The sequence below is a fragment of the Pleurodeles waltl genome, chromosome 12, assembly GCF_031143425.1.
Source record: "Pleurodeles waltl isolate 20211129_DDA chromosome 12, aPleWal1.hap1.20221129, whole genome shotgun sequence".
Classification (NCBI taxonomy): Eukaryota; Metazoa; Chordata; class Amphibia; order Caudata; family Salamandridae; genus Pleurodeles; species Pleurodeles waltl.
The window spans coordinates 113817992-113837979 of NC_090451.1; the positions used below are offsets into that span (position 1 = coordinate 113817992).

General features: G+C 47.2%; 1 non-coding gene across 1 annotated transcript; it reads left to right on the forward strand.

The window, feature by feature from the left end:
- The first annotated feature begins 11474 nt into the window (after positions 1 to 11474).
- Positions 11475 to 11546, forward strand: TRNAH-GUG (transfer RNA histidin (anticodon GUG)). Its single transcript has one exon. It is a non-coding gene; the product is annotated as a tRNA-His (tRNA).
- Positions 11547 to 19988: the final 8442 nt, after the last annotated feature.

Below are 19988 nucleotides of genomic sequence, written 5' to 3' on the forward strand. Positions count from 1 at the left end.
GTCACCTATATGTCTAACCTTTACCTGGTAAAGGTTAGGTGCAAAGTTACTTAGTGTGAGGGCACCCTGGCACTAGCCAAGGTGCCCCCACATTGTTCAGAGCCAATTCCCTGAACTTTGTGAGTGCGGGGACACCATTACACGCGTGCACTACATATAGGTCACTACCTATATGTAGCTTCACAATGGTAACTCCGAATATGGCCTTGTAACATGTCTATTATCATGGAATTGCCCCCTCTATGCCATCCTGGCATAGTTGGCACAATCCCATGATCCCAGTGGTCTGTAGCACAGACCCTGGTACTGCCAAACTGCCCTTCCTGGGGTTTCACTGCAGCTGCTGCTGCTGCCAACCCCTCAGACAGGCAGCTGCCCTCCTGGGGTCCAGCCAGGCCTGGCCCAGGATGGCAGAACAAAGAACTTCCTCTGAGAGAGGGTGTGACACCCTCTCCCTTTGGAAAATGGTGTGAAGGCAGGGGAGGAGTAGCCTCCCCCAGCCTCTGGAAATGCTTTGTTGGGCACAGATGTGCCCAATTCTGCATAAGCCAGTCTACACCGGTTCAGGGACCCCTTAGCCCTGCTCTGGCGCGAAACTGGACAAAGGAAAGGGGAGTGACCACTCCCCTGACCTGCACCTCCCCTGGGAGGTGTCCAGAGCTCCTCCAGTGTGATCCAGACCTCTGCCATCTTGGAAACAGAGGTGCTGCTGGCACACTGGACTGCTCTGAGTGGCCAGTGCCACCAGGTGACGTCAGAGACTCCTGCTGATAGGCTCCTTCAGGTGTTAGTAGCCTATCCTCTCTCCTAGGTAGCCAAACCCTCTTTTCTGGCTATTTAGGGTCTCTGTCTCTGGGGAAACTTTAGATAACGAATGCATGAGCTCAGCCGAGTTCCTCTGCATCTCCCTCTTCACCTTCTGATAAGGAAACGACCGCTGACCGCGCTGGAAGCCTGCAAACCTGCAACATAGTAGCAAAGACGACTACTGCAACTCTGTAACGCTGATCCTGCCGCCTTCTCGACTGTTTTCCTGCTTGTGCATGCTGTGGGGGTAGCCTGCCTCCTCTCTGCACCAGAAGCTCCGAAGAAATCTCCCGTGGGTCGACGGAATCTTCCCCCTGCAACCGCAGGCACCAAAAAGCTGCATTACTGGTCCCTTGGGTCTCCTCTCAGCACGACGAGCGAGGTCCCTCGAATCCAGCGACGCTGTCCAAGTGACCCCCACAGTCCAGTGACTCTTCAGCCCAAGTTTGGTGGAGGTAAGTCCTTGCCTCACCTCGCTGGGCTGCATTGCTGGGAACCGCGACTTTGCAGCTACTCCGGCCCCTGTGCACTTCCGGCAGAAATCCTTTGTGCACAGCCAAGCCTGGGTCCACGGCACTCTAACCTGCATTGCACGACTTTCTAAGTTGGTCTCCGGCGACGTGGGACTCCTTTGTGCAACTTCGGCGAGCACCGTTTCACGCATCCTTGTAGTGCCTGTTTCTGGCACTTCTCCGGGGGCTACCTGCTTCAGTGAGGGCTCTTTGTCTTGCTCGACGTCTCCTCTCTCTTCAGGTCCAATTTGCGACCTTCTGGTCCCTCCTGGGCCCCAGCAGCGTCCAAAAACGCCAAACGCACAATTTGCGTGTAGCAAGGCTTGTTGGCGTCCTTCCGGCGGGAAAACACTTCTGCACGACTCTACGAGGCAAGAGGGATCCGTCCACCAAAGGGGAAGTCTCTAGCCCTTTTCGTCCCTGCAGAAACCTCAGTTTCTTCTGTCCAGTCGAAGCTTCTTTGCACCCGCAGCTGGCATTTCCTGGGCATCTGCCCATCTACGACTTGCTTGTGACTTTTGGACTTGGTCCCCTTGTTCCACAGGTACCCTAGATTGGAAATCCACAGTTGTTGCATTGCTGGTTTGTGTCTTTCGTGCATTATTCCTCTAACACAACTATTTTGTCCTTAGGGGAACTTTAGTGCACTTTGCACTCACTTTTCAGGGTCTTGGGGAGGGTTATTTTTCTAACTCTCACTATTTTCTAATAGTCCCAGCGACCCTCTACAAGGTCACATAGGTTTGGGGTCCATTCGTGGTTCGCATTCCACTTTTGGAGTATATGGTTTGTGTTGCCCCTATCCCTATGTTTCCCCATTGCATCCTATTGTAACTATACATTGTTTGCACTGTTTTCTAAGACTAAACTGCATATTTTTGCTATTGTGTATATATATCTTGTGTATATTTCCTATCCTCTCACTGAGGGTACACTCTAAGATACTTTGGCATATTGTCATAAAAATAAAGTACCTTTATTTTTAGTATAACTGTGTATTGTGTTTTCTTATGATATTGTGCATATGACACTAAGTGGTACTGTAGTAGCTTCACACGTCTCCTAGTTCAGCCTAAGCTGCTCTGCTAAGCTACCATTATCTATCAGCCTAAGCTGCTAGACACCCTATACACTAATAAGGGATAACTGGGCCTGGTGCAAGGTGCAAGTACCCCTTGGTACTCACTACAAGCCAGTCCAGCCTCCTACACTCACCTACCTGTGCGTGACTGTGAACCTGTCTAACAGAGTGTTGATGCCTGGCTGTATGCTTTGTTAACACTATAACGCTCATAGGGACATTGAGGAGGACATCTTGGCGCTATGTTTTTTTTTTGGTATGAAGCAACCGTTTTCAAATCCTGACAGTCCACAAAAAGTTGTTCATATGTGATCCCATTTTCGTACCAAAAGCTGCTTCTCTATATACTTATCGGTCCACATCTATTACTACATGTGCTTTCTATTTACCTTTCTATTTCAATCTGGGTATCTGCCTTACTGCCTATTTCTGCCCATCTCTGTTTATGTTAACACTTTAAAGCCTACATGCTGACTACCAAGGTCTTTGTGGCGTGGTTATTTCTAAAGCAGGCGCGTGTGATTTACAGCGGTTTCTGTGACGCTGATTATATCTCATCCATGATTTACTAACAGCTACATACCTGCCTTTCTGTCTACAAACCTGTACAGATGCATCGGTGCATGTGGCTTATTTATGACGATCTGTTTAACCTTCTATCCGTCCTTCTATCTGTGCAACTGTCTTACAGTTCCCCCTCTTTTATGTTGTTACAACACTATTTGTTAAACAAACCTTCACAGTCAGAAGGGCTTCCAGGCGCTGTTATTTATTTAAAAAACTGCAAAGAACACCAGTTTATGCAATGTTGATGACATTTTCTTCACCCCTTTATTGTTGCATTAATGGGTTTTCAAGTCACAAAACGGGTCCCTGATGAAGCCTAAGTGGACTTTTGAGCTGCTGTAGCTCTGTGGGGTCTCCAGCTCTCCTAGGGCCTCAGATCTACCACTACCACACCAGCGTTACCGCAGTAGATTTTTTATTTTTATTATTTATTGGTATTTCAGATGGTACATATTATTCATAGGATTGTAACAGGTTGCAGAGCTGTATGAATCTCCTTTCCATGACAACTTTTGAACAGTTACACATTACTGCTATTATATTATGTTACCACCACGCTGAGGGCTGTTCCTTGCATAAATCTGTAAGCAGGCTTGTGATCTGTGGTGTGGGCCTCCTGTGGGTCTCCGGTTCAGAGCTGTATGCCCATGGAGCAGGGTGGTCGGTTCCCACCATTTCCAGCTCTGGCACGTCAGGTACTCATCATCTCTTATTACAACAAATAACAAGCAAGCCTAACAACTTGCCCAGAAACCGAGACCTAACTACGCATCGTGTGAGTGTGTCTACAGCTGTATGGGGCCCAGCCGGGGGGGGGGGAAGGGACCCAGGGGAACCCTCCCCAGTGTATGATCTTCCAGGGAGGTCTAGGAGAGGTGTGTTTGTCGTGCTCCTAACTCTGCAAGTTAAGAGGCCCATCTGCATCGTCATCATAGTCATGTCAGGAGTGTTCCATGCTCCCGCCACCTCTGCCCATAGGGGAGCTATCTGTCTGTTCCTCAGCCCTCTCATTTCTTCCATCTGAAGTGCCCTTTCTTCTGCCTTGCCAAGGAAGTGATGTCTGCTTATAGCACGTGTCCTACTTTTATAATGTTTTCAGGGCACTTCGCCCACTTCATATCTAGCCAAAATCCTTTAGCACTGGGAGACCACGTGTCTGCTGAATATCTTACCTTCACCATTGGGGGTATAAAAGGTGTACTTTGGCTCTGTTGTAAATTATTATATAGGGCTCAATTTGGTTGGGTTGTGAATTGCTGTCAAGCTCTAAATCTCAGAATTCTCTTAGTCACACCTTTTTATGTCTTGCGTACACAGTGAATGTGCTGTGAGACATATTGTTAAGAATTCAGTGGGCTTACCACACGCCCATAGCTTACTTACCATTAATTGTTTTCTATGTCACGCACATTTGCAATATTTCGATTGCTTAGCTCCCATAGACTGAATCTTCCTTTCTTGTGTTCATTCCTCCATGGAGGATGGACCAAGTACATGTGTTCTTTTCGTCTTTCTACAGTACGCTATTTTTTATATTTTAAAAGTGTTTTCGTATCATTCTTGGATGTGCAATGTGCTTTCCAACATTCATGACAAGCATACAGCTTATTTTTCACCCTAAACGCCGTCTCTATTGACACTTTAGTTACTTTCTCACACTGTATTCCTCTGCATGACTATACTCTACTCCCCTCAGTGCCACTGTACTCTACACTGTGCAACTCTATACCACTCCACTCTACTCAGTTCTACTCCACTCTAATCTACATTGTTCCACTCTATCACTCCACTCTATGCCACTCTAATCTATGCCACTCCACTATACGCCACTTCACTCCACTTTATGCTACTCCATTCTATGCCACTCCACCCTGTCACTCTCTGCTATGCCCCTCTACTCACTCCACTCCACTCTACTCTATGCCACTTCCCTTCATTCCTCTCTACGCCACCCTACTTCATAGAATGCCACTTTATGTGACTCTATGCCACTCTGCTCTACATCACTCTGGAATACTCAACTGAACTCTACTCTATACAATTCCACTCTACTTTACTCCTCTCCACTCTATGCCTCTCCACTCTATGCTACTCTACTCCAGTCTACTGTACGCCACTTTATTTTATCCCATTCTACTCTACGCCACTGTACACCACTCAACTCTATGCCACTCTACTCCGTTGCACCCCTCTCTACTCTACGCTACTCTACTCCATGCTACTATACTCCACTCTAAGCCACTGTACTCTCCACCACTAAGCTCTATTCCACTCTACTATATGCCACTCCATGCCACTCTAATCCACCCCACAGAATGCCACTCTACTCTATGCCACTCCACTCAACTCCATGCCATTCCACACTTTTGCACTCTACCCTACTCTGTGCCTCTCCATTCCACTCCATGCCACTCCACTCTATCCCACTACGCTCTACTCTAGTTCACTCTATGCCACTCCACTTTACTCTCTCCCACTCTACTCTATACTACTTCATTCCATGCCACTTCACTGTACTCCACTCCACTCCATCTCACACAATATCACTCAATGGCACTACATGCGCTCTACTCTATGCCAATCTACTGCACACTACTCTATGCTGTGCCACTCTACACTACTCTCCTGTAGGCCTTTCTACTCTATGCCACTTTTTACTCTGCTCCTCTCTACACCACAGTGTCACTCCATGCAACGCGACTGTATGCTACTCAACTCCACAACACTCTACTTCATGCAGTCCGACTCCACTCCTCCTAATTCTTTGCCACCCCTCTCCATGACACACTGTTCTCTGACTCTATGCCATTCCGTGCCACTTCACTCTACACCACACTATGCCACTCTACACCACACTACTTTACTCTATGCTACTCTATGCCATTCTATGCAACCTCACTCCTCTCTACCCCACTCTGCTCTATGCCACTCCATTCCTCACAATGCTATTCAACGCCATGCCAAGGCACACCACTCCATTATATTCCACTGTATTCTATGACACATTACGTCACTCTAATCTTTGCACTTCAATCTACTCCCTTCTATGACCCTCCATTCATCACCACTCCATTGTTTGCTAGTCAAGTTTACGCCACTTCATTCCACACAATGCAACTCTAAAGCAGTATGCACCAAGCAGCTGAATGTGTCTGAAGAGACACCCAGAAAAGAAAAAAACAACAATATGTGGGGGCGTGTTCCGAGCCCCTCCTGGCCTGGAGGAGTTTGGTCGGCCGTGGATTAAGTTTTTGCAGTGTTCACTTCCCCGACCCCAGCACTCATAGAACACTTGAGACTTGCAGGGCAGAGTGGTGGATCTTGTTAAGAAGTCTGAGCTTCTTGGTTTATGGGGAGTCTTGTCACTGGATGCAGAGAGGTAAATATTTGCTGTGATCTGCTACTCAAAGAAAAGACCCTAATCTAACTTGAAAAGATGGGTTTTAAACAAACGCTAAATCTATCCACTCCACGGACCCTGTGACCTTTTTTCAGCCTATCAGAGCCACACCAGGGTAGTCTTTTCAGAGCCCAAGTAGCTCGCCGTGATCGTATAGTGGTTAGTACTCTGCGTTGTGGTCACAGCAACCTCGGTTCAAATCCGAGTCACGGCAATGTCACGGCAGTTGGGCAGCGTTTTTATTCTCACTTCTTAATATTTAGATGAGTTAAGAGCTTGAACCTAATTTCAACGGTGAAATTAAATGTCTTTGAAGAACGCGTTAACAATGTTATTATTTATTTCACCTTTCTGCGCTTTTACGTTTGTGGCGGTCCTGATGTGAAAAGTATGAGCTACAGTTTGGTTTCACGGGACCCGGTCAGCAAGAGGGATGGATGTCTGTGTCTCCTGTACCTGCAGCGCCGAGGCTCCTGTACTGACGCGGAGTAGCTTTCAATGTTGAAAGGGATCCTGCTAGTCAAATATCAGTTTTTGCAGCAATTCAGGCCGCGAAGAAAAAAGGTCTAAAAATAAATATTTGTATAGAAAGTAAGACTGAGCTCCCAAGGGTCTGAAATAAAGAGGCGATGGAGAAGGACACTGAGAGGCGCACTCACCCAATCAGCGTTTGGCTTCATCATCCCGCACCCACGGATCACCGGGCAGCTAGAGGGAAAGTTTTAAAACTTAAGCCAAGTTTATTAGTCGTGGTCGAATCGTGAATTACACAATTACGCTCCTTTGTGGAATTTGGAGTAATGTGGGGAAAGACATCTACCCAAGAGCGGAAGAAAAGAGCGCGAGCAGCGGCTGTTGTGCCAGTTCTGTTGCATTTAGAGCGATTTTCTTGTGCAAAGTGTATATCAGGTTCCTTTCGGATCTGAGCGTGTATTTTGCACCAGGAAAATAGCCTTGTGTAATTCTGTACAACCTCGCATAATGTTGCTGTAATTTCGCGTAATTACACTGCAGTGAGTTACACTGGTTACGCCCATCCCTACATTTGACTCATGTTTAACAGAGAGGTCCGTCCATCCATTGATCCATTCATCTGTCCATCCATCTTTTTGCCCGTGTGCCTGCTTATCTATCTGCTCACCTACCTGTGCGTGACTGTGAACCTGTCTAACAGAGCGTTGATGCCTGGCTGTATGCTTTGTTAACACTATAACGCTCAGAGGGACATTGAGGAGGACATCTTGGCGCTATGGTTTTTTTTGGTATGAAGCAACCGTTTTCAAATCCTGACAGTCCACACAAAGTTGATCATATGTGATCCCATTTTCGTACCAACAGCTGCTTCTCTATATACTTATCGGTCCACGTCTATTACTACATGTGCTTTCTATTTACTTTCTATTTCAATCTGGGTATCTGCCTTACTGCCTATTTCTGCCCATCTCTGTTTATGTTAACACTTTAAAGCCTACATGCTGACTACCAAGGTCTTTGTGGCGTGGTTATTTCTAAAGCAGGCGCATGTGATTTACAGCGGTTTCTGTGAAGCTGATGATATCTCATCCATGATTTACTAACAGCTACATACCTGCCTTTCTGTCTACAAACCTGTACAGATGCATCGGTGCATGTGGCTTATTTATGACGATCTGTTTAACCTTCTATCCGTCCTTCTATCTGTGCAACTGTCTTACAGTTCCCCCTCTTTTATGTTGTTACAACACTATTTGTTAAACAAACCTTCACAGTCAGAAGGGCTTCCAGGCGCTGTTATTTATTAAAAAAACTGCAAAGAACACCAGTTTATGCAATGTTGATGACCTTTACTTCACCCCCTTATTGTTGCATTAATGGGTTTTCAAGTCACAAAACGGGTCCCTGATGAAGCCTAAGTGGACTTCTGAGCTGCTGTAGCTCTGTGGGGTCTCCAGCTCTCCTAGGGCCTCAGATCTCCCACTACAACACCAGCCTTACCCTAAGTTGTGCAGCAGATTTTTTTTATTTTTTATTTATTGGTATTTCAGATGGTACATATTATTCACAGGATTGTAACAGGTTGCAGAGCTGTATGAATCTCCTTTCCATGACAACTTTTGAACAGTTACCCATTACTGCTATTATATTATATTACCACCACGCTGAGTGTTGTTCCTTGCATAAATCTATAAGCAGGCTTGTGATCTGTGGTGTCGGCCTCCTGTGGGTCTCCGGTTCAGCACTGTATGCCCATGGAGCAGGGTGGTCGGTTGCCACCATTTCCAGCTCTGGCACGTCAGGTACTCATCATCTCTTATTACAACAAATAACAAGCAAGCCAAACAACTTGCCCAGAAACGAGACCTAACTACGGATTGTGTGAGTGTGTCTACAGCTGTATGGGGCCCAGCCGGGGGGGGGGAAGGGACCCAGGGGAACCCTCCCCAGTGTATGATCTTCCAGGGAGGTCTAGGAGAGGTGTGTTTGTCGTCCTCCTAACTCCGCAAGTTAAGAGGCCCATCTGCATCGTCATCATAGTCATGTCAGGAGTGTTCCATGCTCCCGCCACCTCTGCCCATAGGGGAGCTATCTGTCTGTTCCTCAGCCCTCTCATTTCTTCCCTCTGAAGTGCCCTTTCTTCTGCCTTGCCAAGGAAGTGATGTCTGCTTATAGCACGTGTCCTACTTTTATAATGTTTTCAGGGCTCTTCGCCCACTTCATATCTAGCCAAAATCCTTTAGCACTGGGAGACCACGTGTCTGCTGAATATCTTACCTCCACCATTGGGGGTATAAAAGGTGTACTTTGGCTCTGTTTTAAATTATTATATAGGGCTCAATTTGGTTGGGTTGTGAATTGTTGTCAAGCTCTAAATCTCAGAATTCTCTTAGTCACACCTTTTTATGTCTTGCGTACACAGTGAATGTGCTGTGAGACATATTGTTTAGAATTCAGTGGGCTTACCACACGCCCATAGCTTACTTACCATTAATTGTTTTCTATGTCACTCACATTTGCAATATTTCGATTGCTTAGCTCCCATACACTGAATCTTCCTTTCTTGTGTTCATTCCTCCATGGAGGATGGACCAAGTACATGTGTTCTTTTCGTCTTTCTACAGTACGCTATTTTTTATATTTTAAAAGTGTTTTCGTAACATTCTTGGATGTGCAATGTGCTTTCCAACATTCATGACAAGCATACAGCTTATTTTTCACCCTAAACGCCGTCTCTATTGACACTTTAGTTACTTTCTCACACTGTATTCCTCTGCATGACTATACTCTACTCCCCTCAGTGCCACTGTACTCTACACTGTGCAACTCTATACCACTCCACTCTACTCAGTTCTACTCCACTCTAATCTACATTGTTCCACTCTATCACTCCACTCTATGCCACTCTAATCTATGCCACTCCACTATACGCCACTTCACTCCACTTTATGCTACTCCATTCTATGCCACTCCACCCTGTCACTCTCTGCTATGCCCCTCTACTCCACTCCACTCCACTCTACTCTATGCCACTTCCCTTCATTCCTCTCTACGCCACCCTACTTCATAGAATGCCACTTTATGTGACTCTATGCCACTCTGCTCTACATCACTCTAGAATACTCAACTGAACTCTACTCTATACAATTCCACTCTACTTTACTCCTCTCCACTCTATGCTACTCTACTCCAGTCTACTGTACGCCACTTTATTTTATCCCATTCTACTCTACGCCACTGTACACCACTCAACTCTATGCCACTCTACTCCGTTGCACCCCTCTCTACTCTACGCTACTCTACTCCATGCTACTATACTCCACTCTAAGCCACTGTACTCTCCACCACTAAGCTCTATTCCACTCTACTGTATGCCACTCCATGCCACTCTAATCCACCCCACAGAATGCCACTCTACTCTATGCCACTCCACTCAACTCCATGCCATTCCACACTTTTGCACTCTACCCTACTCTGTGCCTCTCCATTCCACTCCATGCTACTCCACTCTATCCCACTAAGCTCTACTCTAGTTCACTCTATGCCACTCCACTTTACTCTCTCCCACTCTACTCTATACTACTTCATTCCATGCCACTTCACTGTACTCCACTCCACTCCATCTCACACAATATCACTCAATGGCACTACATGCGCTCTACTCTATGCCACACTACTGCACACTACTCTATGCTGTGCCACTCTACATTACTCTCCTGTAGGCCTTTCTACTCTATGCCACTTTTTTCTCTGCTCCTCTGTACACCACAGTGTCACTCCATGCAACGCGACTGTATGCTACTCAACTCCACAACACTCTACTTCATGCAGTCCGACTCCACTCCTCCTAATTCTTTGCCACCCCTCTCCATGACACACTGTTCTCTGACTCTATGCCATTCCATGCCACTTCACTCTACACCACACTATGCCACTCTACACCACACTACTTTATTCTATGCTACTCTATGCCATTCTATGCAACCTCACTCCTCTCTACCCCACTCTGCTCTATGCCACTCCATTCCTCACAATGCTATTCAACGCCATGCCAAGGCACACCACTTCATTATATTCCACTGTATTCTATGACACATTACGTCACTCTACTCTTTGCACTTCAATCTACTCCCTTCTATGACCCTCCATTCATCACCACTCCATTGTTTGCTAGTCAAGTTTACGCCACTTCATTCCACACAATGCAACTCTAAAGCAGTATGCACCAAGTAGCTGAATGTGTCTGAAGAGACACCCAGAAAAGAAAAAAACAACAATATGTGGGGGCCTGTTCCGAGCCCCTCCTGGCCTGGAGGAGTTTGGTCAGCCGTGGATTAAGTTTTTGCAGTGTTCACTTCCCCGACCCCAGCACTCATAGAACACTTGAGACTTGCAGGGCAGAGTGGTGGATCTTGTTAAGAAGTCTGGGCTTCTTGGTTTATGGGGAGTCTTGTCACTGGAAGCAGAGAGGTAAATATTTGCTGTGATCTGCTACTCAAAGAAAAGACCCTGATCTAACTTGAAAAGATGGGTTTTCAACAAACGCTAAATCTATCCACTCCACGGACACTTTGACCTTTTTTAAGCCTATCAGAGCCACACCAGGGTAGTCTTTTCAGAGCCCAAGTAGCTCGCCGTGATCGTATAGTGGTTAGTACTCTGCGTTGTGGCCGCAGCAACCTCGGTTCAAATCCGAGTCACGGCATTGCGGGTGGCAATGTCACGGCAGATGGGCAGCATTTTTATTCTCACTTCTTAATATTTACATGAGTTAAGAGCTTGAACCTAATTTCAACGGTGAAATTAAATGTCTTTGAAGAACGCGTTAACAATGTTATTATTTATTTCACCTTTCTGCGCTTTTACGTTTGTGGCGGTCCTGATGTGAAAAGTATGAGCTACAGTTTGGTTTCACGGGACCCGGTCAGCAAGAGGGATGGATGTCTGTGTCTCCTGTACCTGCAGCGCCGAGGCTCCTGTACTGACGCGGAGTAGCTTTCAATGTTGAAAGGGATCCTGCTAGTCAAATATCAGTTTTTGCAGCAATTCAGGCCGCGAAGAAAAAAGGTCTAAAAATAAATATTTGTATAGAAAGTAAGACTGAGCTCCCAAGGGTCTGAAAGAAAGAGGCGTCGGAGAAGGACACTGAGAGGCGCACTCACCCAATCAGCGTTTGGCTTCATCATCCCGCACCCGACGGATCACCGGGCAGCTAGAGGGAAAGTTTTAAATCTTAAACCAAGTTTATTAGTCGTGGTCGAATCGTGAATTACACAATTACGCTCCTTTGTGGAATTTGGAGTAATGTGGGGAAAGACATCTACCCAAGAGCGGAGGAAAAGAGCGCGAGCAGCGGCTGTTGTGCCAGTTCTGTTGCATTTAGAGCGATTTTCTTGTGAAAAGTGTATATCAGGTTCCTTTCGGATCTGAGCGTGTATTTTGCACCAGGAAAATAGCCTTGTGTAATTCTGTACAACCTCGCATAATGTTGCTGTAATTTCGCGTAATTACACTGCAGTGAGTTACACTGGTTACGCCCATCCGTACATTTGACTCATGTTTAACAGAGAGGTCCGTCCATCCATTGATCCATTCATCTGTCCATCCATCTTTTTGCCTGTGTGCCTGCTTATCTATCTGCTCACCTACCTGTGCGTGACTGAGAACCTGTCTAACAGAGTGTTGATGCCTGGCTGTATGCTTTGTTAACACTATAACGCTCATAGGGACATTGAGGAGGACATCTTGGCGCTATGGTTTTTTTTGGTATGAAGCAACCGTTTTCAAATCCTGACAGTCCACACAAAGTTGATCATATGTGATCCCATTTTCGTACCAACAGCTGCTTCTCTATATACTTATCGGTCCACGTCTATTACTACATGTGCTTTCTATTTACCTTTCTATTTCAATCTGGGTATCTGCCTTACTGCCTATTTCTGCCCATCTCTGTTTATGTTAACACTTTAAAGCCTACATGCTGACTACCAAGGTCTTTGTGGCGTGGTTATTTCTAAAGCAGGCGCGTGTGATTTACAGCGGTTTCTGTGACGCTGATTATATCTCATCCATGATTTACTAACAGCTACATACCTGCCTTTCTGTCTACAAACCTGTACAGATGCATCAGTGCATGTGGCTTATTTATGACGATCTGTTTAACCTTCTATCCGTCCTTCTATCTGTGCAACTGTCTTACAGTTTCCCCTCTTTTATGTTGTTACAACACTATTTGTTAACCCCTTCTGTGCCGCGGACGTAGTGGTTACGTCCCGCGGCACAGTGCTGCTGTGCCGAGGACGTAACCACTACGTCCTCGGCACACAGCCCAGAGGGAGCGCTCTCACTCCCTCTGTGTGCTTTAGTCAGGGATGGAAGGGGAAGCCCTTCCCCTTCCACCCCCGACCCCCCTACCCCCCCATAATGACGTCAGCGCGCGATCGCGCGCTGACTTCATTATGGGATCCTCGCCGCACAGGAAGCCATTTGCTTCCTGTGCGGCGACGATAGAAGAGGTGAGTTCCTCTTCCCGGTGGGTGGGGGGTTGGGGCTAAAGAGGCACCGGGGAAAAGGAAAGGCTTTTCCTTTTCCCCGGTGTCTCTTTGAGCATTCCTGCTGCCCGATCGCATTGCGATCGGGCAGCAGGAATGCCCACTAGACACCAGGGATTTGTTTTTTTTATTGTTCTTTACTGTTTTTGGCACGCGGGGAGCGGCCCCTTGGGCAAGGGTCGCTCCCCTTTAGGGGGGCAATTACTACGGCCATTTCTGCCCCCCTTGGGGGCAGATTGGCTACTTTTCAGCCAGATGGGGCAGAAAACACTAGATCACCAGGGATTTTTTTTTTTTTTGCATTTATGTGTTGGGGGGTGCCTTGGGGGCATATCGGCCTATTTTTTTTAGGTCCATCTGCCCCCAAAGGGGGCAGAAGCCACTTAGGCACCAGGGATTGTGTGTGTAGTGGATGGGGGGCGCCCCCTTGGGCAAGGGTCGTTCCCTTTTGGGGGGCATGTATTTTAGGGCCATTTCTGCCCCCCTTGAGGGCAGACTGGCTACTTTTTAGCCAGATCTGCCCCCAAGGGGGGCAGAAAACACTAGATCACCAGGGATTTATAATTTATTTAGCATTTATGTGTTGGGGGGTGCCCCCTTGGGCAAGGGGCGCTCCCCCCAAGGGGGCAGAGAACTGTTGGCCTTTTCTGCTCCCCTTGGGGGCAGATCGGCCTATTTTTTTTAGGTCCATCTGCCCCCAAGGGGGGCAGAAGCCACTTAGGCACCAGGGATTGTGTGTGTAGTGGATGGGGGGGGCGCCCCTTTGGGCAAGGGTCGCTCCCCTTTGGGGGGCATGTCTTTTAGGGCCATTTCTGCCCCCCTTGAGGGCAGATCAGCCTATTATTTTTAGGCTGATCTGCCCCAAGGGGGCAGAAACCACTAGAACGCCAGGGATTTTTTAAAATTTGTTTATTTTTGTGGGGGGGCGTCCCCTTGGTCACGGGGCGCCCCCCCAAGGGGGGCATTGACCTGTTGGCCATTTCTACACCCCCTGGGGGCAGATGGGCCTATTTTTTTAGACCCACCTGCCCCCAAGGGGGGCAGAAGCCATGTAGACACCAGGGATAGTGTGTGTGTGTGTGTGTTAGTGGATGGGGGGGGGGCCTTGGGCAAGGGTCGCCCCCCCACTTTGGGGGCACATGTACCCAGGCCATTTCTGCACCCCTTGGAGACCGATCAGCCTATTATTTTTAGGCTGGTCTGCCCCCAAGGGGGGCAGAAACCACTAGAACGCCAGGGATTTTTTTTAATTTGTTTATTTTTGGGGGGGGGCGTCCCCTTGGTCACGGGGCGCCCCCCAAGGGGGGCATTGACCTGTTGGCCATTTCTACACCCCCTGGGGGCAGATGGGCCTATTTTTTTAGACCCACCTGCCCCCAAGGGGGGCAGAAGCCATGTAGACACCAGGGATAGTGTGTGTGTGTGTGTGTGTTAGTGGATGGGGGGGGGGCCTTGGGCAAGGGTCGCCCCCCCACTTTGGGGGCACATGTACCCAGGCCATTTCTGCACCCCTTGGAGACCGATCAGCCTATTATTTTTAGGCTGGTCTGCCCCCAAGGGGGGCAGAAACCACTAGAACGCCAGGGATTTTTTTAAATTTGTTTATTTTTGTGGGGGGGCGTCCCCTTGGTCACGGGGCGCCCCCCCAAGGGGGGCATTGACCTGTTGGCCATTTCTACACCCCCTGGGGGCAGATGGGCCTATTTTTTTAGACCCACCTGCCCCCAAGGGGGGCAGAAGCCATGTAGACACCAGGGATGTGTGTGTGTTAGTGGATGGGGGGGGGGCCTTGGGCAAGGGTCGCCCTCCCACTTTGGGGGCACATGTACCCAGGCCATTTCTGCACCCCTTGGAGACAGATCAGCCTATTATTTTTAGGCTGGTCTGCCCCCAAGGGGGGCAGAAACCACTAGAACGCCAGGGCTTTTTTTTTATTTGTTTATTTTTGTGGGGGGGCGTCCCCTTGGTCACGGGCGCCCCCCCAAGGGGGGCATTGACCTGTTGGCCATTTCTACACCCCCTGGGGGCAGATGGGCCTATTGTTTTAGGCCCACCTGCCCCCAAGGGGGGCAGAAGCCACTTAGGCACCAGGGATAGTGTTGTGTGTGTTTTTTTTTTGTTTGAGGGCTGTCCCCTTTGGCAAGGGTCGCTCTCCATGGGGACACACTACTAAAGGTATTTTCTGGCTTCCTTGGGGCAGACAGGCCTATTTTTGTAGTAGGCCCATCTTCCCCTATGGCAGAATCCACTTAGGCACCAATTTCTAAATGTTTGATGGTGGGTTGTTTGTCAACTGAAGAAGTCTTTGCATTTGTGATAAAAAATGTTTTCCTCCTTTTTGTTCTAGTTCAAAGCTTTTGCTTTATTTGCTGTGGCTCCTTGCGGTTTTGGCGGTGGTTGACCTGCAGTTTGCACAGTTGCTTGTTTTAGGTAAGTAAAAACAATGTACTCCAAAGGAGTATTGTTGCCATGCATGAATGACATGTTTGTAGGGGGTGTACTAAATGCAGGATTGTGTGTGAAATTGTCCTTAGGTTTGTGCACGATGATATTTGTTTTGTCTTATTTCTAATTTGCCTTTCTTTCTTTATTTTTAGTGGGATATCATTGGTGATTGCTGTGTAGTTGCTGGTGAATCAAGCTTTTTCAGGCAAGTGAGCGGTATAGTTTTTGAGTTTATAACTCTTACTAACAAAGCTACACTTTGTTACTTGTCTTACACAGTGCTGGTTGTTGGTGGTGAATTTGTCCAGTTAATTTTAGCAGGAGAGATCATGGCTAGCCGCAGGATGACCGCTCAGCAGGTGGTTGGTATGCTTTTTGAGTCATAGTCTGATCATGACTATGAGACGGACTCTGCATCTGAGGCAGAGGAGGAAGTGAGAGATTCTGGCAGTGATGTGTCTGTTGGAGGGGAATCTTCTGATGATGAAGCCACACTCAGTGCAGATGAAGGGCCTGTTTTAGAGGAGGACATTGATGTGCCAATAGTGCAGCAACCTGGGGCTGAAAGGTTTCCCGTTATAAGACCTGATGTCTGGGTTGCCCCAAACATGGAGCAGCCAGAATTGCCTGCCTTTACTGGTCTCCCGGGGTGTAACGCCAATACAGAGAACTTTATGCCTATCAATTTCTTTGAGTTATTCATGGATGATATGTTTTTGGAAGAGATTGTTGAGCAGACTAATTTGTATGCGGAGCAGCATTTGAGGGACAACGCTGCTAGACTTAGGCCACACTCTAGAGCTGCCCAGTGGATTCCCACAAATTTGGAGGAGTTAAAAAAGTTTTTGGGTTTGACTTTTTTGATGGGGTTGATAAGGAAGCCGTCACTGGCTTCTTATTGGTCTACTAGTCCCTTGATGGCAACAGCTATATTTCCAGCGACCATGAGTCGTAATCGGTATTTGCTTCTTCTTAGGATGCTGCATTTTGTTGACAATGCATTAGTCTTGCCACGAGATCACCCAGATTCTGACCGTCTTTTTAAGATTAGGCCTGTCCTTGATCATTTTGTAGATCGGTTTTCGGAGGTCTATGTTCCAGGCAAAGAGTTAAGTGTGGACGAGTCTTTGGTCCTCTTCAAGGGTCGTTTGGTTTTTAGGCAGTACATTCCTAGCAAAAGGGCACGATATGGAATTACATTTCTGAAAGTAGGACAGGATATGTGTATAGTTTCCGTGTGTACACTGGTAGGGATTCTAATATTGACCCCCCTGGTTGTCCTCCCACTTTTGGAGTTACTGAGAAAATTGTGTGGGATCTTGGTAGGCGACTGTTCAACAAAGGTCACCATTTGTATGTAGACAATTTCTACACTGGTGTGCAATTGTTCAAGGAATTGTTTAGAGTGGACACAGTTGCTTGTGGCACAATCCGTTCTAACCGGAAAGGCTATCCAAGGGAGCTTGTCTGTAAAAAACTTGAGAGAGGACAGTGCTGTGCCTTGCGGAACGAGGAGCTGCTAGCTTTGAAATTTTCAGACAAGAGGGATGTCTACATGCTAAGTACCATCCATGATGAGAGTACTTCCCCTGTGACTGTTTGGGGCCAGGTTGCAGAAGTGCGCAAACCTGTGTGCATTTTAGATTATAATAAGCACATGGGAGGTGTAGATAGAGTTGACCAGAGGTTGGAACCTTATACTGCTATTCGTAAGTCTTACGTTTGGTATAAGAAGTTAGCACTTCACCTCTTCCACTTAGCAACCTTCAATGCTTTTATTGTGTTTAGGGATAGGTCTCCAGAGTCAAAGATGACATTTGTGAAATTTCAGGAGTCAGTGATAGAGAGCCTTATTGTGGTGGAACAGGCCAGAGTTCCTAGAGAAGCAGTGGTGGAGGATGTGGCTAGATTGAAAGATCGCCACTTTGCTGAGCACATTCCTCCCACACCCAAAAAAGACTTTCCAGCTAAGAAATGTAGAGTGTGTTTTCGAAGAGGTATCCAGAGGGAGACTCGAATGTACTGCCCAGATTGTCCTTCAAAGCCTGGGCTGTGTGTCGGTGCTTGTTTTAAGAATTACCACACCCAGAAGAATTTCTGGGAACAACCATGAGTGTAAACTCATGTCTGTTTTGTATTTTCATATGTTTAGTTTCATGGTTAGCATTTCTGTCATGTTCTTAGTTAGAGCTTTTGTGTTTGTAGTTTTGTAATTCTTTCTACTTAGTTAGGGGTTCCTCTGTTTAAAAAAAAAAAAAATGATGCCATTGTGTGTGGAGTGGGGCTTGGCTGAGAGTGTACATATTGACTTGCTGTTGGCTACTGCAACACACTGCCAGCCAAACACCAGTCCACACACTCCCATCAGCTGGTGTGATTGTTGTATCAGGCATGTGGGCGTATGTAAGTGATGGGCCCTTGAGTGGCGCTGTCTGTCGATGTGAGTGTTGTAATGTGCTGGGCCCATAGCTGGCGGTGTGAATGGCCTTGTGTGTGTCATGTATGAAAGTTGTGTGAATGGACTGTAAAGCGGTTGGTGCCTTGTCGCGGCTTTACAGCTCACGAGCTGTGAGTCATTGGTTCAGTTTTTTGCCTTTCAGTTACTAACAGTGCATTTCATTTTTGTGAAAGCTCTTGTTAGTAAAATTTGATCCACTGAACCATCACTCACCCTCGTGCCAAATCCAACCAGTATGTGTGGTAAAAATGACGAAACCTGCTCCGCTGTAATCAGGCGTCGCAGCACACCTGTGACACGCTAGGTGCCTCAGGTGGGACCCCGATGATGAAGCATGCCACCAACTTGGTTGGTGGGTGAGGGGTCTTTTTCACATAACCTAAGTGTGTTTCTTTTTTTAAAGTTTTTAGTGTTTGGCACATCACAGACGTATGTGGGCACATCAAAACGATATATTACAAAACTACTTGTGTTTGGGGGGGAGAGGGCACCTATGTTTTTGGTCCTGTGTGCGGCCATCATCTAGGGAAACCTACCAAACCCAGACATTTTTTAAAACTAGACACCCAAAGGAGTCCAGGGAGGTGTGGCTTGCGTGGATCCCCCAACATTTTCTTACCCACACTCCTCTGTAAACCTCAAAATGTGCCTAAAAAAGCATATTTTCCTTACTTTTCTTCGTAGGATCACCACTCCAGCACAAAATTCCTACTCCCCAGTGTTCCCCTCAGCCTCCCAAGTAAAATGACACCTCACTTATGTGGGTCCCCAAAGCAGAGTCAGTCTAAAGATGTATAAAAGAATATGTCCTTATAAACTTGCTGTGCTATCCCCTCTATCTCTACAAGTTTTGGGCCTTATTCTGTTGCAGGCACCTGGCCCACCCACACAAGTGAGGTATCATTTTTATCGGGAGACTTGGGGGAACGCTGGGTGGAAGGAAATTTGTGGCTCCACTCAGATTCCAGATCTTTCTGTCACCAAAATGAGTGGAAAATGCGTTTTTTTAGACAGAATTTGAGGTTTGCAAAGGATTCTGGGTAACAGAACCTGGTCAGAGCCCCGCAAGTCACCCCATCTTGGATTCCCCTAGGTCTCTAGTTTTCAAAAATGCACAGGTTTGGTAGGTTTCCCTAGGTGCCGGCTGAGCTAGAGGCCAAAATTTACAGGTAGGCACTGTTTTTAATGAAAAAATGTGATGTGTCCACGTTGCGTTTTGGGGTGTCTCCTGTTGCGGGCGCTAGGCCTACCCACACAAGTGAGGTATCATTTTTATCGGGAGACGTAGGGGAACGCTGGGTTGAAGGAAATTTGTGGCTCCTCTCAGATTCAAGAACTTTCTGCCACAGAAATGTGAGGAACATGTGTTTTTGTAGCCAAATTTTGAGGTTTGCAAAGGATTCTGGGTAACAGAACCTGGTCCCAGCCACACAAGTCACCCCATCTTTGATTCCCCTAGGTCTCTAGTTTTCAGAAATGCACAGGTTTGGTAGGTTTCCCTAGGTGGCGGCTGAGCTACAGGCCAAAATCTACAGGTAGCCACTTTGCAAAAAACACCTCTGTTTTCCTTCACCAATTTGGCTATGTCCACGTTGCGCTTTGGGGCATTTCCTGTCACGGGCGCTAGGCCTACCCACACAAGTGAGGTATCATTTTTATCGGGAGACGTGGGGGAACGCTGGGTGGAAGGAAA